At 47.9% G+C, this 27,481-nt stretch overlaps 1 pseudogene; it reads left to right on the top strand.

Moving 5' to 3' along the window:
• The first annotated feature begins 4,496 nt into the window (after positions 1 to 4,496).
• LOC123129452 (putative disease resistance RPP13-like protein 3) lies at positions 4,497 to 26,644 on the top strand (annotated as a pseudogene).
• Positions 26,645 to 27,481: the final 837 nt, after the last annotated feature.

Here is a 27,481-nt window from a genome sequence, read left to right as displayed (position 1 = left end):
TCCTGGTTTTCTCTATGTCATGTTTCCGCCTCCCAAGGGGATTATGCGAGAACATCACCTCCCTGATCAGGCAATTTTGGTGGGGAAGCAAGCAGGGGAAGCGCAAGCCAAATTGGGTAGCCTGGGACGAGATGACAAAGCCAAAACACCTTGGTGGGCTCGGTTTTAGGGACTTGGAGATCTTTAACCTTGCCCTACTGTCGAAACAGGCGTGGAAGTTGCTTCAGAACCCCATGTCGCTTAGTACCCGCATCCTCAAGGGTGTCTATTTCCCAGAAGACTCTCTGTTTGCAGCTCGGCTGGGCAGTCATCCATCACAAATTTGGTGAGCTATCTTGGATGGCCGTGACATAATGGTGCAAGGACTAGTGAGGAGGATAGGAAACGGGGAAACCACGGATATATGGCATGATAACTAGCTACCCCACACGGTGATGAAGAGACCGATAACATCTCTGGCCCATGATCCACCTCATCTAGTCTCAGAACTCATCAACCACACCACAAGATCTCAGAATGAGCCGCTGGTTCGAGCAACCTTTATTCCAATCGATGCGGAGACAATCTTAAAAGTTCCTCTTTGCACTAGACAAATTGAGGACTTTTGGGCTTGGAGTGAGGACAGGAGGGGTATCTTCACTGTAAGAACTGCGTAACGTATGATTCAGCAGAAGAAACTAAGCAGAGAGGCATGGCTGTATGAGCAAGGAGGGTCATCTCATTCACTTGGAGATAGCGAGGGCTGGACTAAGCTTTGGGGGATTAGAGTACCCTCGAAGCTGAAAATTTTCCTATAGAGATTTGCGAAGAACACCACCCCGACTGCGGCACTTCTGCATCATTGTAATATGGCAGATACACCTGCGTGTTGCCTTTGCGGAGCTGAAGATACTTGGAGGCATGCTCTGCTTAATTGCACAATATCCCGAAGCACTTGGGCCATGTCCTCTGAGCAGATCATCGATGTGGTGAGTAGGAACGAAGAAACTGATGCAAAGAGCTGGCTTTTTGCCATGAACAATGCTCTACCGCATGAAGAGTTTACTACCCTGGTGGTTACACTATGAGCTTTGTGGGTTGCTCGACGCAAGGCGATCCATGAGCACATTTACCAGAGTCCTTTTTCAGTCCATGCTTTCGTCCAGTCTTATATCAATGAGCTCAAGGCTGTTCATTCGGAAACGGCGAGGCAACCTAGCGCTCCTTGCAGCGACCAACGGGCTGGATCGCTCCACCGGCGGGGCTGACAAAAATAAACGTTGATGCTGCAGTGGGGAGGGGAAGGAAACATGGAGCTGTTGCGGCGATATCGAGAGATAGCACTGGCCAATTTTTGGGGGCATCGACTGTGGTCTTTGGTGGCATATCCGATCCAGCGACACTCGAATGCATGGCGGTCAGGGAGGCACTAGCCCTCGCTGATGATCTGAATGTTACAGACATAAAAGTGGCATCGGACTCGAAGGTGGTGGTTGACGACATCCGAGAGAAGAACCCAACGGAGTATGCAGCGGTTATACATGAAATAATAGAGCATAGTTCATATTTCCACTTTTGTAATTTTTGTCATGAATTTAGGAGCTCGAATATCGAGGCTCACAAGCTCGCGAGGCATGCTTTATCCCTTCCGGCTGGCTGACATGTTTGGTTGGGCCAGCCGGACGGACTCTCTTTCGTCCATGTAAACATTGTGCGGTGTGCTTTTAGTGGAAGGAGATGCTCCCGTCAACGACGAGACGCCTACGGTGGCTTCGAAAATCTCGAGATGATATGCCAGCTAAGTCTCTCGAAGGTGCTCATAGGGATAGGGTGTGAATATGCACGTTCATAAGGTAAGTGTATGCGCGTATGTATGAGCGTTTGTGTCTGACTGTATTGAAAAAAAAGCAACTAACCGGAGGTAACCCTTTGTGGGGGCCTTCAGGGTCATTTTGATGGCTTGAGAGCATGTCAAGTGGTATGTTTAGCCGCGTCACATGTCACGTGCTGGGTGTTTGCTCTGTTTTTTTCTGTACGTTTTTTTGGGGGTTTTAGATGGGTTATTTTCTAGTTTTTTTTTGTTTTTGATTGTTTTTGCCCGGTTTTTCCTAGGTTTTGAAGGACACAAATTGCTTATCTTCTGTTCTCAGAAAAAAATTATTCTTTCACAAGTGTGCTTCTTATATCGCAAAAAATAAGAGTGTGCTTCACAGAAAAGGATAAAAAAATGTGTTTTCACAAGAAACAATATTTGCTTCTTGTGGAGGCACAAATTTATTTCCGTGAGAAGCAAGTCTTGGAAAGGAAATATCTGTGTTTCCACAAGAAGCATAGATTTGCTTCATGTGAAGGCATAGATTTACTTTCGTGAGAAGTATAGATTTGTTTCCATGAGAAGCATAATTGTGCTTCAAAATGGAAGAAGGTGAAAACCCCGCAACCATACTTCCTGCTTCGGTTTTTTTTCTAACTTTTCTTGTCTTTTATATTATTTTGATTGCTTGTTTTTATTTTTGTTTTTATTAGGGTTTTTCGTAAGTTCATTGTAACCTATTAACGTGGATTTAGTTTTGAAAATCTCGACAAAATTATATCCATCATGAGCTAAACGCAGGGCTCATGCTTGAGATGTCCATATCGCATCGATGCACTGTTCAGTCGCTGATCCCTGATTGGTTCGTCGTCTCTCTTTGTTATTGGTCCATGTCATCCCGCAACGAGAGACTCGGGTACTCCTTCTCCAGATACGCTCCACCCCCAACTCACTTTTCCAGTTTTCCTCCCCACGCACGCCACCTTCCTTTCTCCTCTCTTTCTCTTATTTGCTCACGGAAAATGGGACGGCCTCCTCGAGCCATGAGTGTGTCCATCGCGCCGAAAAGGGAGGAGCTAGGGTGACTGGGCGTAGCGGATGTGGGGTGCTTCTTCTAGCAGATGGCCCGAGGATGAGTAGATGCGTGCGCCATTGCCGCGTCTGCAGGGGCGGAGCTATGTAGAACCCTGCAGGGGCCATCCCCCCCCCCCCCCCCCCCCCCCAACCTTTGTAAAAAGCATGAAGAAATGTTTTAGGGCTGCTCAAATTGGAACAAAATGAGCTTTTAGCCCCTTCAAACATCTATACTTTGATTTTGCCCCCCATGAATATAATGTCTAGCTCCGCCACTGCGCGTCTGTAGCAGCGGCGGGGTCCTTGGCCCGTTTGTCTTCGTCTCGCTGCTCATTGTCCAGAGGTTGCACGCAGAGGGGACTACTTGTGCTCGCCCTACCTTGCCATCCTCCGGCGTCAAACCAGCTCCACCATTTTATGGTGAAATGGCGCTGATCGCTCATGGTGTGTTCGATGAAATGATTTTGTTACTTATTCTGGGAGGCTCGCCTTGGCGAGTTGGCGTTCGGGATCATCGCCGCGCCCATCCGCGTGTTCAAGAAACTTTGGGGTGTGTGCTGGCTCGCATCCGATCCACGTGAAGTCCTGACGCTGTAGCACCTTGATCCTGACATGTTATTTCTTCCATTGTTGTTGCAGGCGCTCGCTGCTCATGTGTGGCGGCGGACGCGATGGTTTCCTTCGACATGAATGACCGCACGAGTACGTGAATCTGCAACTGCCCTTCTCCCTCTCCCTTTCCTGTGCAATTCATGATTCATGCGTTGCGACTTGAAATATAGGGAGGTGTTTGCTCTCTGGTGTGCCCTACAAACTTTTTGTATCAGATTTGGCCCCTTCTGCTACTCTAGTATTCACATATTGCTTGTTACGAATTCTACTCAGCTTGATGAATGGCGTTTTGTTTTGATCATGATGCAAGGTTCTAGCTTGTCTAAGAACTGGGATTTGGGCAAGCAGATTGGTAATGAACACAGTGTCCTTGTGGATTGTGGGGATGTGCATAAGCCCTTTGGGGACAAGCGTGTACTGCAAGGCGTCAGCTTCAAGGTGAGTCCTGGTAGGAGCCTTTGCATTTCTTTTTCACCTCTTGCTGATTGTTGTGACTCCATACCTGTCACGCTGCATCTTCGTTACTAGGTTTCCGTTTGCATGTTCAGATTATTGCTAATAGTGCCTAAATTCTGAACTTCTCTAACTGTTGATATTAGGAGCCAAAACAAATTTGCTTCAGTCTGAAACATGTTTGTTTCTTCCCTACATTTGGTGTAATATATAGTGCGCGCCTGTTAAATGATCCAGCAGGGATTTTTCAAGATATGCTGGAGGTTGTAACGAGAGACATAATGAAGGACCAACTTCCTAGGTACAGATGGTTTTTTAAGCACGTACAAATATCATTGACGATGATGTATTGTACCCCGCCAACTTACTGTTTAGAGCTCACCCAATGAGGAGCTTGTATTTTTTTTTGGTTTGTCATTACTTCTTTTACAACATGACACTATTTTCGGGTCATGATGCTTTTTTTGTTTTTGCGAGGATCGTCTCACACCACATCACATGATGCTGATGTTGCCATTGTTCTTTCTTTTCTGAAGAAGAGATGCAGCCATTTGTCTTGACGAACAAGGCATATTTTAGCATCACTTTGTTGGGAGGAAAGACATACATAATGGCCACGTGCTGCGAGTTATCTTGAAGAAGAAGAAATATTTATCCTGTAACGAATCACGTTTTGTGATCGGAAGAGGAAAGGCCTAGGAATACCAGCAAGAAACAGATCTACAATGATTCTTTGCCTCCCTCGATTTGGTCCCGAAGTAGGGGCGAGCTGGTAGGCATCCATGGAAGGCAGGGGCAGCGACCCACCATATGAGCTACTGTCATCTGCATCATTGCGTTGCAAGAGTGAGCAGAGTCCAGAGAGGTGGCAACGATGGCGGAGGCCGTCATTGGGGCGCTGGTGGGGAAGCTGCAGGAGCTGGCGATGAGCGAAGCCCGGGCAATGGTGGCGGTGAACGAAGACATACGGAGCCTCTGGGACAAGCTCATGTGGATGCAGGCCTTCCTCCGCGACGTCGAGCCACGGCGGCGCCTACAGAACGACGAGCTCATCAGGGTTTGGCTCATTGGCTGCAACAGACCCGCAGCGCGGTCTTCGAGAGGATGCCGTCGACCAGTACATCCTCCAGGTCGACCTCTCCAGGTGTGTGTGCTTTGCTCGCCGCTCCAAATTAAACCGCCCGGCCCTTTCCATGCAAAATAAAGAAACTATATACTCCCTCCGTTTTTATTTATTTACTCTGCATATTGAAGTTGACTGGCAAGTTTGTAGAAAATAATATGAACATATACAGTAACAAATCTATATGATGTGAAAATATATGCAATAATAAATCTAATGGTGTTGATTTGTTGTTGTATTGGTTAATATTTTTATTTATAAACTTTGTCAAAGTTTGCAAAGTTTGACTTTGACAAAAGCTAATATACGGACTAAATACAGTAGCGCCAACACCTAGCTCGAGATGGCACCTCTCGCTGATCTCCTCGCCTAGTCATCTCCGCTTAGATTCCGGTAAGGGGCGCCCTCACCAAGGGAACGAGGGGGTTGCCCTAGTCGACACATAATAAGGCGGCTGTGGCACTGTACCGCGGGAAGGGTTGGGCGGCAACAACACTGCTACGCGTCAGTGACGCTAGCCTCAGTGGTGATGCAATGGTCGGGAGAAAATAAAGGAGGTAGCGGCGCCGCACCGCCTCCGAAGAGACTAGTCAAATAGGTCTACGTGATGTGGTAATACATGATTGGACTCCTCTCCTCCTCTCCCGTGGCGCTCCTGCGGGTGCCGGGGAGGAAACCCTAGCCCCTAGCCGAGCTTCCCCACCTCTCCCTCCCTTCCCTCGCCACCGCCGGTGGTGCGTGCTGAAATTTGAGATGGGCTCTAGGCCCATATAGCAATTTCTGAAAAATCTCTAAGGGCCCATGTGGGTTATATGACACTAGGTGTAGTGGGAAGTTTAGTCCCACCCCGAAAGTGGAAGAGAAGTTGGACCTCCTTATAAGGGTTTCTCTTCTACATGCTATTGGAGCTTGAGAAGAGAAGAGGCCCTCGCGCACTCCTCCTCCGCCGCCCGCCGCGCCGCGCCGTGGGTTGGGGGATTGAGCCGAGCCAAGCTCACACCTACACGCTTATTTTTGCCAGTCACTAACGGAGAGTTCTCTGACAGCTGGGCCACGATCTGAGACGTCATATCGTGGGCTGTCACGGACTCGGACGTGGGTCGAACCCACGTCTCTCCACGCGACTGCGCCTATATAAGTGTGCGGTGTCTCCTAACCCTAGCCGCCACGAACAGATCACATCTGCTCCATGCGCACGCCCACCGTCGTTCCTTTGCTGCTGCTGCCGCCGGTGACTCCATCCCGTCCGCCGCGTACACGGTCGATGGGAGAGCAGGTCTCCGAAACCACGCCCTTCTGGTTCCTGTACGGGGTGAGGGGCGAATAGGTTTTTGGGCAGCGATTACGCGACTGCTCGCTTCCGATCATCTACTTCTTCTACGTCTGCGACGCCTTCATCATCACCATGTCCACCGATGCCGAACGTGCCGCCGCCGAGAAAACTAAAGCCGACAAGAAGGCCGCCGAGGACGCCGCTGCTGCCCCCAAAGCCGCGGCCTTTGCATGGCCTACTGGAGGGTATAACTCGTTTATCCCGCTCCTACTGTTTTCTGTTTTAGCCATGCTAGCGTTATACGTAGATCTTTCTGCAATTAGCGTAGTATGTGCTAGCTTGACTGAATATCAGTATATGTTTATTTGTGTCAATGCCATGCTAGTGATTTACTCGTGGATTAATTTAATCGAGAAATTGCCTATTTACTCAATAATCCAAAAACCTATTATGTGTAGGAATTTTTCGGCAAGTGGCTTTGCCGCTGCACTGAAACCGGATAAGTTTATCGGTTCATATTTTAAGCGTTGGCAGACTAAGACCACTTTATGGCTTACAGCTATGAACGTGTTCTGGGTCACCGGTGTCTCCACGGGAACGATTGCTCCTGAATAGGAGAAGGCGTTCAAGGAGGCCACCGTTGTGTTCCTTGGAGCAGTTCTTAGCGTGATCGGAGATAAACTGGTCGACGCATATTTACATGTGCATGTCGCCAAGGACTTGTGGGAGGCGCTCGAATCTAAGTTCGGGGCAGCCGATGCCGGGAGCGAGATGTATATTATAGAGCAGTTCCACGATTACAAGATGGTTGAAAACCATCCTGTATTGGAGCAGGCTCATGAGATAATATGCATTGTTAAGGAGCTTGAACTTCTTAAGTGCGAGTTAGCGGGCAAGTTTGTCGCGGGCTGCATAATCGCTAAGCTCCCTAATTCCTGGAGGAACTTTGCCACCACTCTGAAACATCAGAGGCGTGAATTCTCTGTGGAGGATGTCATTGGCCATCTGAGTGTTGAGCAGAATTCAAGGGCAAAGGACTCGCACGAAAAAGGGGCCGAAGGGACTTCTGTCGCCAATATGGTGAACCAGAAGAACTTCAACTCCCACAAGCCCAAGGGAAAGAATGGTGTCCAACACAATACCGACTTTAAGAAGAAGGGTCAGAAGACCTTCAAGAAGAACAAGAAGGATGAGGGCTGCTTTACTTGTGGTTCGATTGAACATTGGGCCAACAAGTGCCCAAACAAGTGCAAGAAGTCAGGACAGGACTCCAAGTCCGTCAACATGATTGTGGACAACAATGAGAATGGGGCACCTGGGTACGGTAATTTATTTACTGTTTTTTCAGTGTTTCAGCCCACCGATTGGTGGGTGGACACAGGTGCATGTGTACATGTGTGTGTGCTGACATTTCATTGTTCACTTCTTACCAGGTCACAGGCCACGGGTCCGTATTGATGGGGAATGGCGCGAGTGCTTCTGTTCATGGTGTTGGCACGGTCGATCTGAAGTTTACTTCGGGAAGGATCGTGCATCTGAAGAATGTGCAGCATGTCCCCGCCATCAAGAAGAACCTCGTTAGTGGCTCCCTTCTATGTAAAGAAGGGTTTAAGTTGGTTTTCGAGTCTAATAAATTAGTTGTTACGAAATATGGACTCTTTGTTGGAAAAGGTTATGAAAGCGAAGGGATGTTCCGCCTTTCCCTCGCAGATTTTTGTAATAAAGTCGTGAACCATATTCATTCGAATGTTAATGAATCTGAAGTTTGGCATTCACGTCTTTGTCACATTAGTTTCGGTGTTATGACACGGCTAGCCAAGTTGGATTTAATCCTGAGTTTCACCTTAGCCAAAGGTTCTAAGTGCCTTTCATGTGTGCAAGCTAAGCAACCTCGCAAGCCTCACAAGGCCGCGGAGGAGAGACACTTGGCACCATTAGAACTCATACATTCTGATCTTTGTGAGATGAATGGTGTGTTAACTAAAGGTGGAAATAAATACTTCATGACATTGATAGATGACTACACTAGATATTGCTATGTGTATCTGTTAAACACTAAAATGAGGCTCTACACTACTTTAAAATCTATAAGGCAGACGTTGAGAATCAACTTGAAAAAAAAATTAAACGAGTCCGGTCAGATCGTGGTGGAGAGTACTTCTCGAGTGAGTTTGATTCTTTCTATGCGGAACACGGGATTATTCATGAGAGGACGCCTCCCTATTCACCCCAGTCAAATGGGGTTGCCGAGCGGAAAAACCATACTCTAACTGATTTGGTTAACACCATGTTAGATACATCGGGTTTATCCAAGGCATGGTGGGGGGAGGCTATATTGAAGGCATGTCATGTCCTGAATAATGTTCCGACAAAGAATAATGAGATCACTCCCTATGAGAAATGGGCAAAGAGAAGGACAACACTCTCGTACTTGCGTACTTGGGGCTGTTTGGCGAAAGTCAATGTGCCGATCCCCAAAAAGCGTAAGCTTGGACCAAAGACTGTGGACTGCGTTAATTTGGGCTACGTTAAGAACAGCGTTGGCTATAGATTTCTAGTAGTGAAATCTGAGGTACCTGACCAGAAGGTCGATACAATTATGGAGTCTAAGGATGCTACATTCTTCGAGGATATTTTTCCTATGAGAGATATGCAAAGCACTTCTAGACAGGAATCTGAGGAGACTCCTGAACCTGCCAACCCTATGGAATATTATGAACAAACACATGATGAAAATCCCGAGGAGGAAGACGAGGAAACCCTTGGTAGGGGCAAGAGACAAAGGACTGCAAAGATCTTTGGTGATGATTTCTTCGTGTACCTCATGGATGATACTCCTACTTCTATTTCAGAAGCGTATGCCTCTCCAAAAGCTGACTACTGGAAGGATGCGGTCCGTAGCGAGATGGATTCCATCATGGCTAACAGGACATGGGAGATCACCGAGCGTCCCTATGGTTGCAAACCATTGGGATGTAAGTGGGTGTTCAAAAAGAAGCTTAGGCCCGATGGTACGATTGAAAAGTACAAGGCTAGGCTTGTGGCCAAGGGTTATGACCAAAAAGAAGAGGAAGATTTCTTTGATACTTATTCACCTGTGGCTAGACTGACCACCATTAGAGTATTACTCTCGTTGGCGGCCTCGCATGGTCTTCTCGTCCACCAGATGGATGTTAAGACGGCTTTTTTGAATGGAGAGCTAAATGAGGAAATCTACATGCAACAACCAGATGGCTTTGTGATAGATGGCCAGGAAAGAAAGGTGTGTAGGTTGCTGAAATCTTTATATGGCCTGAAGCAAGCACCTAAGCAATGTCATGATAAGTTTAATACAACTCTGACATCTGTTGGTTTCGTTGTTAATGAGGCTGACAAATGTCTATACTATCGCCATGGTGTGGGCGAAGGAGTTATACTGTGCTTGTATGTTGATGACATACTGATATTCGGAACCAACCTCAAAGTCATTGAGGAGGTCAAGTCGTTTCTGTCTCAGAACTTTGAGATGAAAGACCTTGGTGTGGCTGATGTTATCTTGAACATCAAGCTACTGAGAGATAATGAGGGTGGGATTACACTTCTGCAATCCCACTATGTTGAGAAGGTGTTGAGTCGTTTTGGATATTCAGACTGCACACCATCTCAAACACCATATGATCCTAGCGTGTTGGTTCTAAAGTCCAAAGGCACGGCTATAGATCAATTGAGATACTCTCAAATCATTGGTTCACTGATGTACCTAGCGAGTGCAACGAGGCCTGACATCACGTTTGCTGTGAGCAAACTGAGCCGGTTTGTTTCCAAACCGGGTGATGTACATTGGCATGCTGTTGAAAGAGTTATGCGCTATCTGAAAGGTACTATGAACTATGGACTTCACTATACCGGATACTCATCGGTACTTGAAGGGTATAGTGATGCAAACTGGATCTCTGATGCTGATGAGATGAAGGCCACAACTGAGTATATGTTTACTCTTGGAGGTGGCGCTGTTCCCTGGAAGTCTTGCAAGCAAACGATCTTAACGAGATCGACTATGGAAGCAGAATTAACAACATTAGACACATCTGGTGTCGAAGCAGGATGGCTTTGAGATCTTTTGATGGACTTGCCATTGGTTGATAAACCGGTTCCGGCTATCCTTATAAACTGCGATAATCAAACTGTCATCACCAAGGTGAAAAGTTCAAAGGACAACATGAAGTCCAACAAACACATAAGAATGAGATTAACGGCTGTCAGAAAATTAAGAAACTCCGGAGTAATAGCGTTGGAGTATGTCCATACGGCTAAGAATCTGGCAGATCCCTTTACAAAAGGGCTATCACGTGTAGTGATAGATAATGCATCGAGGGAGATGGGTATGAGACCCACATAAATTGCCATGGAAGTAACCCAACCTATGTGATCGGAGATCCCGTGAATTAGGACCTGGGAAAACAAGCCAGTGGTGAACTGAGGAGAGTAACTATACTAACCCACTCCGTTGGAGATGCAATACTCTCGATACTGTATGGTAGGATGACTACTATCTTAATGTGTTCCAAAGCTTATATAAGCAAGATGCTATCCTACACAGCGATCTTTGGAGGAACACAGCTATATGAGCCCGACTGCTGGTCACAGTCTATGAGATTGGGGTGATCTCTAGTAAGCTCATGAATAGGCTAGGAGTGTGACTTATATGCTCCACCCGAGGGGTCAGCCTTCGGCAGCCTAGTACTAGTAAGACATGTGGTGAAACTTCTTTATGCGAAACTGACAATTCAAGGCATAGTCCATTGTTCAGTTGTGAAGCAGCGTAACTACTTGCTCTAGATGAAGCTCAACCTTAACAGGTCTTCACTGAAACACTGGTATATCGAAACAGTAATTGGAGCAGAGGACACAGTGGGCCCTCGAGATCTGGTGGGGGATTGCTGAAATTTGAGATGGTCTCTAGTCCCATATAGCAATTTCTGAAAAATCTCTGAGGGCCCATGTGGGTTATATGGCACTAGGTATAGTGGGAAGTTTAGTCCCACCCCGGAAGTAGAAGAGGAGTTGGACCTTCTTATAAGGGTTTCTCTTCTACATGCTAGTGGAGCTTGAGAAGAGAAGAGGCCCTCGCGCACTCCTCCTCCGCCGCCCGCCTCGCCACGCCTCGCCTCGCCTCACCTCGTCACGACATGCAGCGGGTTGCGGGATTGAGCCGAGCCGAGCTCACACTTACGCGATTATTTTGGCCAGTCACTAACGGAGAGTTCTTTGACAGCTGGGCCACGATCTGAGACGTCAGATCGTGGGCTGTCACGGACTCGGACGTGGGTCGAGCCCACGTCTCTCCACGCGGCTGCGCCTATATAAGTGTGCGGTGTCTCCTAACCCTAGCTGCCACGAACAGATCACATCTGCTCCACGCGCACGCCCATCGTCGTTCCTTTGCTGCTGCTGCCGCCGGTGACTCCATCCCGTCTGCCACGTACATGGTCGACGGGAGAGCAGGTCTCCGAAACCACGCACTTCTGGTTCCTGTACGGGGTGAGGGGCGAATAGGTTTTTGGGCAGCGATTACGCGACTGCTCGCTTCCGATCGTCTACTTCCTCTACGTCCGCGGCGCCTTCATCATCACCATGTCCATCGACGTCGAACGTGCCGCCGCCGAGAAAGCTGAAGCCGACAAGAAGACCGCCGAGGATGCCACTGCTGCCACCAAAGCCGCGGCCTCTGCATGGCCTACCGGAGGGTATAACTCGTTTATCCCGCTCCTACTGTTTTCTGTTTTAGCCATGCTAGCGTTATACGTAGATCTTTCTGCAATTAGCATAGTATGTGCTAGCTTGACTGAATATCAGTATGTGTTTATTTGTGTCAATGCCATGCTAGTGATTTACTCGTGGATTAATTTAATCAAGAAATTGCCTTTACTGAACAGTGCGTTGGTGGGTGAAGCCCCTCCAACGTCGGCTGGGGCGGGCCTATCTTCTTCCCCCTCTCCGGTGGTGTGCGGCGCGGGCCGGGGCCAACGGGGGTGGCGCGTCACTGAGAACGGCGCGCGGCGGCGCGACTGCAGGAGTTGTTGGGACGACGGCCCTCTAGTGATGGTGCGAAGGGCTATGGGCGGCGGTGCACGCCGTGGCTGGGCCCGCGGATCAGGGGGGGGGGGAGATCCCTCCCCCCGTCGTCTCTCGTGCCTCCGCCGTCGGTGTCTGCGTCGATCCCGTGGGTTGGGCGCCAGATCCGGCCTCCCTGATGTTTGGTGGTGCCGCTCGTGGCCCACAACGGGCTAGTTCGTCGGCGACCAGGGGCTCCAAGGTGGGGCCTTTTCGCCCTTCCGGTGTTGGCGTGATGCTTGGGGGTGGGGCGGGTTGGGCAGTGGCCCGCGGTGGCCGCTGCTTCGGCCGTGGATGGCTCCATGGTGGCTTGGCATGTCGGCTACGGCGGCGGCTGGCGTGTCCTGGCATCTGTTTGTCCGTAGGGTGTCGGCCTTCGACCCTCCTCCTCGTCGTCCGGACGCTTCGTCCGTCGAAGGGTTGGCCTTCTCCCAGCTGCGGTCCATGGCTCGTCTCGCGCCCGGTTCGCAACACCGAGCTCGTCTCGCACACAGTGTCGCGGGACTGAGCTCGTCCCGCGCACGGTGTTGCAGGACCGAGCTCGCCTCGCGCCTGATGATGCAGGACGGGTCGATGGAGGCCAGTTGTGGCCGGCCTATTGGGTCTCGACGCCCAGGGGTGCGAAAGGGGGGACCTTTCCGCTCATCTCTTTGGTTGGGGTAGCGGAAGGTCTCGGATGAGGTGGTGTCAAGGTCTTGGATGCCGGGGCGGCGGCCCTGGTGGTGGTTGTGCGGTTCTCTCGGGAAAAGGCCATGTCATGGTGTTGCTCGGTGGCCATGGCTGTGTGGGCGGCGTAGTCGTCGGGGTGTGGCGTTCGGTGGCGGTGAGTTTTGGCCAGGGTGAAAACCTGTTCTATTTTCGGACGGACCGGCGGCCGCGAAGCTCGTTCCCTTCTTAAAGGCGTCGTGGTGGCTCTCATTGCTCGTCGTGCAGCTTTGGGGGAAACTCTGATCATTGGATTAGGCGGTGGCGGCGCTTCGGTGTCATATCCTTCCTGAAGGCGCCGCCTTGGAGCCCACGATTCGTCGTATGCAGCTTCATCTCTTCTTGGCGGTAGTGCTAGGGATGGTGTTGCCATGCTCACCGCCGATGTATCATGTCTTGGATGTGTGCATGTGTTGTGATGGTGTGCGTTTGTACTAGTTGATGATCATGGCTTTATATATAAAACGAGGCGAAAGCTCAGACCCGTATGTGGACAGGTGCAGCCTGAGCAGCTGCACAGGGCCCCCAAAATCCGAGGGGCCCAATTATTATTATTATCATTTATTATTATTATTATTATTATTTAGCTAATCAGGTATTAATAAGAGACTAAGCAAGTTCTGGCCCAACTTGCTGATGTGAGCCCACGACACAAGTCATGTCACGGTCTCACTTTCACGGGACTCGAAGGAGTCTGCATACGCTCCAGTCCTTCGTCTCCTCGGCTCCTCCCTCGATTCTTAGAGCATCTCCAACAGCCGCCCAACGCGTGGCGCGTTAAAAAGCAGTTTGCAGCGTGCCCATCATCTGGAAAAGCGCGGCGGGCAGCGTTGGCTCCAGCAGCCGCGTTAAAATTTAGCATGCGCGCATAGCTCCAGCAGCCGCACTAAAATGCAGCGCGCGCTATCGCGCGCACATTGCATACATATTTTTAAATATAATCGATACAAATAAAATTCATAGATAAAAACGATACATAGATATTTTACATAGTTCTATAGCATAGATAGATAAAACTACGATGCAACAACATAAACTACTAGATAAACTACTAGATAGTGCAACTAGATAAACTACAACCTACTCCCAGTCGTCATCATCATCATTGTCATCCTCGCTAGTCTGGTCCGAGGTATCGAGCCACATGTCGTCCCAACAAGGATCATTAGCCGAAAAGATCAACTGCCCATCATTTTCAACGATCTCGCACTGCAATAACGCCAGGGCCTTCCGCCGACGCCTGTCCAAACGTTCTGCGCGGCTCTTTGCCGTCTGCTCCACCCAGTAGGCTTGCTCGTCGGAGACGTCCTTTGCGTGGCGCCGGCGCCACTCCGCCATGGCCCATTCGTCCTCCTCGGCGAGGAGGAGGCGGCGCTGCCGCTCAGCGTGCTCCGCACGGTCTTGTGTCGTGATAAGACGAGGCGGAGGGGCGACGTCCAGCGCCTGCTGGAGCGTGTAGACGTCCTGGAAGTTCATCTACGGGCACGGCCTGCTTAGGCGCCACGCCACCACGTCGTACACGCAGACGGCCTCGTGCGCCGTCTCGAAGGTGCCGAGGGCGAGCCGGACGTTGTCGGACCAGATTTCGGAGTAGTACGAGCCGTTGGGGCGCTGGCGGATGCCGCGTGTAACACCCCGGATATGACTTTCCAATATGTACTCCAACTCTTGCCGTTTCCGGCGTTAAGTTATTTTATTTTCTCGGGTTCGGGTTTTTGTCTCCGTGTGTTGTTGTCATTGTCATGCATCTCATATCATGTCATCATGTGCATTGCATTTGCATACGTGTTCATCTCATGCATTCGAGCATTTTCCCCGTTGTCCGTTTTGCATTCCGCCGCTTCGTTCTCCTCCGGTGGTCATTTCTACCTTTCTTTCATGTGTGGGGATTAAACATTTTCGGATTGGACCGAGACTTGCCAAGCGGCCTTGGTTTACTACCGGTAGACCACCTGTCAAGTTCCGTACCATTTGGACTTCGTTTGATACTCCAACGGTTAACCGAGGGACCGAAAAGGCCTCGTATGTGTTGCAGCCCAACACCCCTCCAAGTTGGCCTAAAACCCACCAAAACCCTCTCCATCATCTAGAGCATTCGATCACGATCGCGTGGCCGAAAACCGCACCTCATTTGGACTCTTCTAGCTCCTCCTATGCCTATATATAGGTCCTCCTCCGAAATTCACGGGTCTCCCCTCCCCCCTAAACCATAGATCCACTCTTCCGCGCGGCCGGACACGTCCGCCGGCCGCCGGACACTGTCCGCCGCTCGCCGGACCAACCAGGGCACGCCACGTCAGCCAGCCGCGCCCACTTCGCCGCCCCCGCGCCGCCGGCCTGCCCGGGCCCAGGCGGGGCCCTCCCGGCCCGGTCGACCGCGTGCGCCCCGCGCCCTCTTCTCCCCGCGCTCCGGCGGCCACCGCCACCGACGCCCACCGGCCGCCGCGCCGCCGCAGCTCCCCGTCGCTGTCCGCCGCCTCCTCAAGGTTGCGCCACTGCGACGCCGGCCGCCGCGCCGCCGCAGCTCCCCATCGCCGGCGCCGCGCCGCCCGGAGCTCGTCGGCCCATCTCCGGCGTGCTCCACCTCCTCCCCGAAGCTACTCCGGCGGGCTACAGGGTTTTTCGACCGACCTCGACTTCCGTGCACGATCTGGATCTGGATCCGAGATCCCTTCCTCGGTTGACCTTTGCCCCAAAACCCTAACTATTTTTCATATTTCATCGTGTCGTAACTTTGCATCCGTAGACCCGTTTTGGGAATATAGCGTATCAAATGTTCGTCTCAGAGAGTACATCATTTCATTCCATTGCATCATTTTCATTTGAGTTCATCTTGATGCCCGAAATGCTGTTAGAAGAGGGCTACTTGAGATAATTGTCAGATCTGCTACTCCATTTAGATTTGTCATTTTTGCCATGATTATTGTGTGCATGATATGCCCATAAGCTCTACATATGTTTTGTTAAGGGTTTTGCCATCTTTCCAGAGGTGCAACCCATGTATTTTTGTGATGTGTGTGGTGACTACCACGAGCTTGCAAAGTGGTGCACTTGGTAATGCTGATTTCAAGGACTTAGCATTTCCACTAAGTCCTTGAGCTGTTTATCTCATATAGCCATATGTTCATGTTGTTTCCTAGTGATCCGTACCTCTTTTGAGGATGATCAGTAAGGGTGTTTTGTTAATCTTGTAATGCTCTATCCATCCATGTCTTTGTTTGCAATTATGGAGCACCCTAGCTTGAGTTAATCGAGCTCTACTTTTGCTACTTTGTGAATCTGGGCAGATTGTCTACTTGTTAGCGATTTTGCCAATGATGTTGTAGCTGATCCGTGCATGCTATGCTATTGTTTTTGCCATGTCTAGCTTGCATTTTGTGTATTCTTGATGGGTGTATACTTAGATTTTCATGAATTGCTCCGTAGTGAGTGCATCGAGCTCGTAAATATGCCTACTTGATATCTGTTTTCAGTATGCTCCAGTTTTTCATTAAGTCTGAGAACTGATTATGTTTTTGCCATGTTCACATGCTTGCAATTGTATTTTCTGATCCCTTTTGGCTCAAGGTCACTCAGGGACTTTTGTTAATCTCTCTGAGTAGCTCCATGCCATGCTTTACTTTGCCATGTTCAAGTCCTGTAGCATATAGTTTTGTTGCTCCGAAGAGTGCTATCTGATCTGAATTCCAGACAAGTGTTAATTTCACTAAGTCTGAGATCTGTTTACCATATGCATTTTTGCCATGCTTGTTTGAACCTGTTAATGGATGAATTGGCCGTAGCTCAGTGCTAGACTTTTGTTAAGCATCTTGAATACATTCCTGCCATGTATTTTGATGCCATGTTTGGGTGCTGTAGCTTATTCATCTCATTGCATTTAGATGGCTACTTGCTGTAAATCGCAGACCGGTGTCATATTCGAATTGCTTGCCATTTCCAAACCGTAACTCCGATTCCGGCGTTCTTTATATCGTTTTCAAGCAATTTCATCTCATCTTTCCAGTGGCACACTTGGATTCCCATGTTGAGGCCAGGTTCATGCATCCCTTGTCAAATTTTGCATATGCATCCCGCATCGCATCCCGCATAGCATACCATCCTTGCATCACATTGTTTGATCCTTGCTCGTGGTTGATTGTGTCCTTGTTGCTTGTTTGCTTTGTTTGGGTAGAGCCAGGAGACGAGTTCTCTAACGAGGAGCCCGTTGAGTTTGCTTTCGAGGATCCAGTCAACTCTAACAACTTTGCAGGCAAGATGATCATACCCTCGAAATCACTACTATCTTTGCTTTGCTAGATGCTCGCTCTTTTGCTATACCAATGCTACGATGCCTACCACTTGCTTTCAAGCCTCCCAAATTGCCATGTCAAACCTCTAACCCACCATGTCCTAGCAAACCGTTGATTGGCTATGTTACCGCTTTGCTCAGCCCCTCTTATAGCGTAGCTAGTTGCAGGTGAAGCTTGGAGGCCGTTCCTTGTTGGAACATTATTTACTTGTTGGGATATCACTATATTATCTTGTTATATTAATGCATCTGTATACTTGGTAAAGGGTGGAAGGCTCGGCCTCTTGCCTAGTGTTCTGTTCCACTCTTGCCGCCTTAGTTTCCGTCATATCGGTGTTATGTTCCCGGATTTTGCGTTCCTTACGTGGTTGGGTTATAATGGGAACCCCTTGATAGTTCGCCTTGATTAAAGCTTTTTCAGCAATGCCCAACCTTGGTTTTACCATTTGCCACCTAGCCTCTTTTTCCCTTGGGTTTCCGGAGCCCGAGGGTCATCTTATTTTAACCCCCCGGGCCAGTGCTCCTCTGAGTGTTGGTCCACCTCGTCAGCCGTCGGTGGCCACCAGGGGCAACTCTGGGCTGGTCTACCGGAAGTTTGGACAATCTGAGTGTGCCCTGAGAACGAGATATGTGCAGCTCCTATCGGGATTTGTCGGCACATTCGGGCGGTGTTGCTGGTCTTGTTTTAACCTGTCGAAGTGTCTTGAAGAACCGAGATACCGAGTCTGATCGGAACGTCTCGGGAGGAGGTTTATTCCTTCGTGGACCGTGAGAGCTTGTCATGGGCTAAGTTGGGACTCCCCTGCAGGGATTTGAACTTTCGAAAGCCGTGCCCGCGGTTATGTGCAGATGGGAATTTGTTAATGTCCGGTTGTAGATAACTTGAACCTTAACTTAATTAAAATGAGTCAACAGTGTGAGTTACCGTGATGGCCTCTTCTCGGCGGAGTCCGGGAAGTGGACACGGTGTTGGAGTAATGTTTGCGCAGGTTGTCCTCTAATTTCTCGCTCGTGCTTTGCCTCCTCTTCTCGCTCTCTTTTGCGAACATGATAGCCACCATATATGCTAGCCGCTTGCTGCAGCTCCACATATATTTACCTTGCCATACCTAAACTTAAATAGTCTTGATCGCGAGGGTGCGAGATTGCTGAGTCCCTGTGGCTCACAGATTACTATTACACCAGATGCAGGGCCTGATGATTCCGCTCCAGGTGACGCGCTTGAGCTCAAGTGGGAGTTCGACGAGGACTCTCAACGATACTATGTTTCCTTTCCTGATGATCAGTAGTGGTGCCGAGTTGGGGGTGATCGGGACCGTGTCGCATTTTGGGTTATCTTTTATTTTTGGCGCCGTAGTCGGGCCATGAGTGTTTGGATGATGTAATGTTATTTATGTACCTTGATTGACGTGGCGAGTGTAAGACAACTATGTTATCTCCCCTTTTATTATCTATATTACATGGGATGTTGTAAAGATTGCCTAACTTGCGACATATGCCTTCAATGTGATTATGCCTCTAAGTCGTGCCTCGACACGTGGGAGATATAGTCGCATCGAGGGTGTTACACCGCGGTAGCCCGACGCTCCTCGGCGGCGCGGCGGCATGGTGGCGCGTCGGTGGCGGGGCGCTGGAGCGGTGAGGAAGCAACGAGGAAGCGGGGCAGGCGCGCATGGCAGCGAAACAAGAAAAGAGTGTGGAATAGCCGGGTGGCGAGCGCCGCAATTTAAAGGCGCACCGAAAACGGTGCGCCAAAAATAACGCGCGAGCTGCCGCCTTTTCCCGGGCGCGTGCTAGTTTTCCGTCATCACTGGAGCGCGCGAAAACGTTCCGCGCGCGTTAAAACTCAGTTTACCGCGCACGCCTTTGGCGCGGCGGTTGGAGATGCTCTTAGTGGATTCACAACTTTTTGAAAACATAACGATTGATGGCTATGAACTGCTCGTTCATTTGGCTACTACGGTGCTACCTCAGACTTTCTTTTCTTTCTCTTCATCGAGGTGCAGAGCAATCAGAGTCCTATGAGCCATCGTTTCTTGTGCATCCCTCAACAATCAACGGTAGGTCATTTGTCCCTTTTGTTTTGTATACCTCTGTTCTTAAGTTAATTTGCTGCTCTTTTATGAATTTATTCATCGGGCTTGCATTATAATTTTCGGAGATGTCTTTCACATAGGCACGGTTCTAAGAGTACAAGATACTAAATTAATAATTCAAAGTAATAAAGATTTTATTTTGGCCTTTAAATGGGGCCTAAATTGTGATTTTGCACCGGGGCCCGGATTTCTGAGGTACGGCCCTGCGAAAGCTTTTTTGGGTAATAGGTCTGCGTGGATTTCTCTTGCCCAGCAGCTCTGACCAATGGGCACCTAGCCAACTAGGCTCACTTCTTATATTAGTTAATCCTAGTAGCTTGAACTTTTGTGTGCTCTCTAATATAACAAATTTAAAAGATGATTCTTGATGGTACGACAATTGTATATAATCTCTTGCCAAGGCTGCGGACACCATGGATAACGCTAGCCAAGTTGTTGTAGAGAAGATGACAGTTTATTTTTGGTAAATAAATAATAATAAGATAAACTTTGGAAGGAAAACATAGTTAATTCTAATCACTTTTATCTTTTTGAAGTATAACATAACCAGAAAATGATTTGTTTTCCCAATTATTTACATTGTTGTTGTTTCCAACTGTGGTTCTAATCCGCTTTCAAGTGGACTATAAGATTAAGAAAAAAAAACAAATAGTAATATCGATAAAAGGTTGTTGGTCAAACAGAATTATGATAATCGACCACAATGCCAAATTGAGCCTAAAAATGTTTTTTTATCTCGAATACATTTGATGACACGAGCAGAGAATAAATCCCATGTATGCTTACACATTCCATGACATGAGCAGAGAATACAATCCCTTGTTTTGCGGACACCAACTAGATATACATGATAATATTTATTTCTAGATATACATGAAGATTTTTGAAATAACTCCCGAAATATAAAAAATGCAAAAAAAACTACAATGGAATAATAAATGCAGATCTAGAAAAATAAGCAATTTTTGCATTGAGAATCTAAAATAAATAAAATTGGAAGAATAGTGTATTGTTTTCTCCAAATATGATAATGCAACTCCTAAACACAACTTCTCCGCAGCAAATTAATCCATGTACGGAAATAATACTACTATGACTACATCTATAATCATTTTAAGGACGTTTGGCATTTTTTAAAGGTGCATCCGGTTCTTGAAAAGGAAAAGAAAATGTTAAAATTGTCATATTCTATAGACAGATGAAGCATAGTTGTAATTTAGAATTATTTCATTACTAAATCACTCAAATTACTATTAAATTTACACGGTCTAATACCAAATTCTATTGTAATTTGAGTGACTTAGTAATGAAATAATTCTAAATTACAACTATGCTTCATCTGTCTACAGAGGAGCAAATAAATTTGTTTTCTATTTGAGGTAATCATGTCATGTTTGTTTTATTTTGCATTGTCCAACAACTATTGTAGTCAAATTTTAAACTAAAGATGTGTGGTTGAAAATTTAGTTTTAGTATTATGCAAATGAAGTTATATATATGTATCACGCAAACACACACACACACAGTCTTAGGACTTAAAGGGCCCATGTCGTCGAGTTCGCCTAGGGCCTCCCGAAACACAGGGCCGGCCCTGAAATTTATTGCATAGCTTAACCACTAGTAATATTTTAGCTATGCACTTTAGAGGCTTCTATTCTATGGTAACTGCAAGAACAAATAATAAGCCTGCCGCAGCTCAAGTGGCCCAAGTCAGGACGTATTATAAGCAAGACACCTAGGTTCACTCAAGTTTTCTACTCAATATCAGGTGTATTATCTATAGCAAAGCACACCCCTCACACAATACATACGAGCAGGGTGCTGATTTTGAACCTCCCTAAAATTTGTCCAGCTTTAGCCATGGATTACTTTTAGTTTCTTATTTGCGCGTGCATTCTCAAAAGATCAGTCACTCGGTGATTGACATATAAATAATAAGGCTATATGAACATGATGGCAAATTAAAGGTGATTTTGGAGCTTTCAGATAATACATGTCGTAGATATGCTCAAACACAACTGTAAGACGATGTTATTAATTTAACCTTTTTCCTTCTAAGATACCCAAGCTGGACTCGTGCTACCCTCAAGTTCTTTGCCAGCTTCACCACAGAAGTGCGCGTGCGGCGCAATCTTTCTAGCAGGATCAAATCAATCAATACAAGGCTAGAGGGCATCATCGCGAACAAGGACAGATACAAAATTGAGGATGCATCTGCTGTGTCAGTTGTGACCTGGAGACCATCCGCTGACATCTCTACTAGTACCGAGAAGATGTAAGTAAAGATTTTCTAGTCATACATATAGTCAACCATGTATCCCATGTGTGTGTCTTGGTTTTCTTATTTTTCTAGTACTGCAAGAAACATTACCTCATAATAACTAACATCATGTGTCCGAAGCATTCAAGGAGCACCAAAAGGTGTGCAATTTGTTGTGTTGATTAACAATGAAACTTCCATTCCAAGAAAGAAGAATATGTAATGTTTATTCTTAAATTGATGTGAGTGGAGAAGATGTAAACTAATTCATAAAATTAAACTACAGGGATAAAATTGTGCTACCAATTGTGGCACGACAGACGCAGCTAGATGATCTGAAGAAATATTTAGAGGCAGGAACTGACACAACAAGACCAGAAGTGATCTATGTGATAGGCAAGAGTGGTGTGGGCAAGACAAAGCTTGTGAGGAACATGTACGAGGAGTACTGGACCAAGAATCACTTTGATGTGCAGGCTTGGGTGAGCTTTGCACCAAATCTAAGTGCCTCCAACATCCTGAAGTTGATCATTCAGCGTTTGAAAGAAGACAATGTTACATGCTCCAGAGGGGAGGCCCGTAAGAATCTAAAGGAAGAGTTAGAAAAAGGAAAGTACTTGCTGGTTATAGATGGTGAAGTCAGCAGCACAGAGTGGAAAAGCATACTAAATGACCTTCCAGACGGCATGGCAGGAAGCAAGGTAGTGCAAATCACACAGACCAAACCAGAATCATCACCTTCGACCTTGCAGCCCATTGAACTTGAGGATCTCAATGAAGATGAGGCCACCAACCTATTCCTAAAGACACTTTTCATGAAGGAGAAAGGTAAAAAGTACAGGAAAACCGTAAAGGAGGCTGTTGGAAAGAACCACTACGGAAAAGACATCTTTGAGATTACAGGTGGTCTGCCACTTGCAGTTGTCCTTCTATCTGGCCTTTTAAGAACCAAGGAGTATCCTGGAGAATGGGAGAAAGTGTTTGACTACCTCAAGAACAAGGCCATTCAATGGAAGCGCCTCGACATCGTATTATCCATGTGCTTTGATGACCTTCCACATGATATGAAATCTTGCTTCTTGTATTTTGCTGCCTTGCCTGTGAACACACTTATCAGGGCACGCAACTTAGTGTGCATGTGGATGGCAGAGGGATTTCTGAGACCAAAAGATGGCAAGCAATGGAGAAGGTGGGTGAACAGTACTTGAAAGAGTTAATTGCAAGGCGGCTAGTGAACCTTGCACCAATGGAGTATGAAGCTTCTGAGATGAGCGTGTGGCCATCCAGACAAAAGTCCATGACTTCTTGCTTCATGAGGCGCAAGAGGCAAGCTTCGTGGAGGTCCATGGTGGGGATGACGTCCCTATACTGTCCAATGCACGCCTCCTTTCCCTCCAGAATCATAGGGACAAGTATGCTGCTCTCGCCAACCATTATTTGCCCAAGCTGCGGTCCATCTTGTCAAACTTTGAAGAAGAAGTGGAGGCTAGGAAGGAAGAAGACCAGCTAGGTACCGTCGAGAAGGAAGAAGACCCTCTGGGTACCGAGGAGAAGGAAGAAGAGAAGCAAAAACAACAAGCATGCCCTTGTCTCCATCACTCAAGGTCAAGGCCCACAGCCGACTCCAAGGAGATCATACTCATCAAGTATGCCATACGGCAACTCTTGCAAGGATCTGAGTACCTTCGTGTCATCAACCTGCATGGCCTTGAGATTGGAGACACGCTACCATCTGATATTGGAAATGTGGTGCACTTGCAATACCTCGGCATCACCTCCCGCTCTTTGAAACAGATACATGTTAGAAGTATAATTATGTTTAAGTTAGAGATTAGGAGTTAGAGATAGAATAGGATTAAATCATGTACGACTTGCCCTCTACTCTAAGTCTCTCTCCCTCATATTGTACTCTATATATATCCCACACTTGGGTCAGATCAATACAACATAGAACAACAGAAATATTAGCTATCCTATATTTTCTACATGGTATTATAGCGGTTTGTCCAACGACGCCGATCCTAGGACCTTCCTCCACTTCCACATCGCGCCGCCCCTGAGGAGATTAATCTCCTCTTCCCGGGGGCGCGGCACCCGATCAATCAAAGATTAGACCGGTCTCATAATTTAGATCCAATTTTCAAGTTCTTCTGCAGTAGATCAATTTCAGGTTTAGAAATTCTCATTAGATTAGTTTTTTCATTAGCCACCAAAAGAATCCGGCGATCCTTAGATGCAATACGTCCGGCGTAGGCATCCATCCGGATCGCATACGCGGATCTCCCGGCGGCTGCATCTGCATGGACTTCTTCGTCCGATCTGATCAAGCCGTCACCGATAAACCAGGAAGCGGCACACTCATGCGGCGCGGCAGGCTCGGGCTCTACATCGCTAAACTGCCCAGCTGCCACACGTACGATCCGATCAGAGCCTTGCTCATGCAGGCGATCTCCACACCGACGGCGCCCGAGGTACTTCACGGGCTGTCTCCGGGCATCAGGAGGGACCATGCACCGACACCGGGAGGGCGGCGGCTTCCCGATCCACCCAAAACAAGAGGAACATGCCGTCCATGCATGTTGACAGTACGTGAGCAAAGACGAGCCAAGTGCAAATACAATTAACGATCGTCCATGTTCAAATCTCCATGCAGATTCACCAGCCTCGTCACGGACTCCACACGGACTCCACGATTGATGGTGCAGCTCCAATCAGTTTTCCGTCCATGCGACTACGGCACACAGCAGCCGTACGGCTTGTACGCGTACGTGACTACAACGCACCGGCCGAACTCGTCTACATCGACATTGATCCGCTACTTCTGTATCGAGTTGGCTGACCTGCACCGACTGCAATCTTCGAGCCACGTCCAATAACCGCTGCACCAAGCTATCTTCCGCTGAGCGATCTACATCGACCCGCGCTACATCATCGAGCTGTACGTCTACATCATGCCCAAGAGAAAAAAAATCTTCATCAAGCACATGTACGAGAAGCGACTATGACATGCATCGTCCACATGCCAGGCCGGTGTGGAGAGAGATGCAAGTCTTCATCGACCTCTCCGGCGCGACACGGCATCGACACATCGTCGCCACGAGGGACGCCTTCAAGCGACATCATCGTCGACACGCTGTTGCAACACCATAGCCGACACTTCATCGTCAAGGTCTCCATCAACATGGTCTTCACCAGCATCATCGTCAACACACCGCCGCCGCCGCCTCGTCCACAAGATGGACACCTAGCGTCCTCTGACGGACTTTTCTGCAAGGCGCGACCTCGACGACGGCAATGACCGCGTCACGACGACGGCATCTTCCGCGTCATCCACGACGGCACGACTGCATCGACACGGCGTCACTACAGTGACGACCCTACACGGCCACACGGTTCTGGCAAAACCGATGTGTGCTCGATGGGCTTCCTCCGATCTTGGCAAAATCGGTGGACTCATCGCCGACGGCACCCTCTGACATCCGCAAGGTGCATCGTCCATGTCTGCAGCTCCGTCAGAGCGCATTTTTTGCGCCTCCGGCTTTGTGCGGCTTCATCATCCACGACGACCACACCATCGACCATGACTACCTCGACCATGGCTACATCATCATGATCGGCTACCTCGACATCGACATACGGGGCTGCGTCTACAACAACTCATCGGCAACAACTCCAGTCAACAGCGTCCGCCTCGTCATTTGCGTCCACGACGCTCCCGCTGTGACTGCGGGAGGGAATAGAGGGGAAGGCAGGAAGGCACCAGAAGGGGACGCAGTCACCGCCTTAACTGCCGACGCATCACAGACGCAGTGATGGCGTAGCGGAGAAGACGACAAAAGAGCAAGACTTCAAATTCAGTCGTAATCGTCCGCTTCACTCCCGCTACGACTGAGGGGGAATGTTAGAAGTATAATTATGTTTAAGTTAGAGATTAGGAGTTAGAGATAGAATAGGATTAAATCGTGTACGACTTGCCCTCTACTCCAAGTCTCTCTCCCTCATATTGTACTCTATATATACCCCACACTTGGGTCAGATCAATATAACATAGAACAACAGAAATATTAGCTATCTTATATTTTCTACAATACCACCATCAATTGGAAAGCTCACTGGCCTCCAAACACTAGATGTCTGAGACAACCAAGTCACGACACTCCCCGAGGAGTTCTGGAAGATTCAGAGCCTGCGACATGTGTTTGGCTTCCTCGTCCTTCCAAGGTGACTCGGGCGCCTAACGCAGTTGCAGACTCTAGAGAGCATAGAGCCAGATCAAGTTCATGGCTGGGGTAGAAGAACCCTGGAGAAGATGATACAGCTTCAGTCCTTGTACATATGGAAGCTTCCCGAAAGAAATGCTAATGCCTTGACTGATGTATGCAAACTCAAGTACCTCATGCTCCTAAGCATAGAAGGTGAAAGCATTACCTCCAATTTGTTCACTGTTTCCAACCTTCCGCGACTCCAGGAAATGAGACTAAAGGGGGTGATTGTGCCGCCAACACTGCCAGAGAGCAGTGGCTTCTATCTCCCAAACTTGACAAAACTGTCTTTGGAGCAGACAAAGGTGACGAAAGAGTTCATCAAAATAAGCTAGGTAAACTGCCCTTTCTTGCCACTCTTTCCCTAAACCATGACTCCTATGAAGACAAAGATTACCATATTGTATTCAAAAGTGGGTTCCAAAGTCTCAAGGAGTTGGTACTGGATGTGACGTTGAAGAAGATCGAGATAGGGGAGTCAGTGTTTCCTCAGCTTATGGTTCTGGAGGTTTTCATCTACTCAGATGATATTTGTGCCGTCATTCATGGTAACAGATATAACATTCGAAAGCTAATCAAGGCAAATGGTGTCCCTGAAGGAAATATGCCTTAGAGGCAATAATAAAATTATTATTTATTTCCCTATATCATGATAAATGTTTATTATTCATGCTAGAATTGTATTAACCGGAAACATAATACATGTGTGAATACATAGACAAACAGATTGTCACTAGTATGCCTCTACTTGACTAACTCGTTGATCAAAGATGGTTATGTTTCCTAACCATAGACATGAGTTGTCATTTGATTAACGGGATCACATCATTAGGAGAATGATGTGATTGACATGACCCGATCGTTTAGTATGTTGCTATTGCTTTCTTCATGACTTATACATGTTCTTATGACTATGAGATTATGCAACTCCCATTTACCGGAGGAACACTTTGTGTGCTACCAAACGTCACAACATAACTGGGTGATTATAAAGGTGCTCTACAGGTGTCTCCAAAGGTACTTGTTGGGTTGGCGTATTTCGAGATTAGAATTTGTCACTCCGATTGTCGGAGAGGTATCTCTGGGCCCTCTCGGTAATGCACATCACTTAAGCCTTGCAAGCATTGCAACTAATGAGTTAGTTGCGGGATGATGTATTACAGAACGAGTAAAGAGACTTGCCGGTAACGAGATTTAACTAGGTATTGAGATACCGACGATCGAATCTTGGGCAAGTAACATACCTGTCGGTGTCAAAACCGGCGGATCTCGGGTAGGGGGTCCTGAACTATGCATCTAGGACGGATGGTAACAGGAGGCAAGGGACACGAAGTTTTACCCAGGTTCGGGCCCTCTTGATGAAGGTAAAATCCTACGTCCTGCTTGATTAATATTGATGGTATGGGTAGTACAAGAGTAGATCTACCACGAGATCAGAGAGGCTAAACCC

The sequence above is a fragment of the Triticum aestivum genome, chromosome 6A (genome assembly GCF_018294505.1).
Source record: "Triticum aestivum cultivar Chinese Spring chromosome 6A, IWGSC CS RefSeq v2.1, whole genome shotgun sequence".
In the NCBI taxonomy this organism is placed as follows: Eukaryota; Viridiplantae; Streptophyta; class Magnoliopsida; order Poales; family Poaceae; genus Triticum; species Triticum aestivum.
Note: the sequence above shows the minus strand (reverse complement) of the source record. Positions and strands in the feature narration are given on the sequence as shown.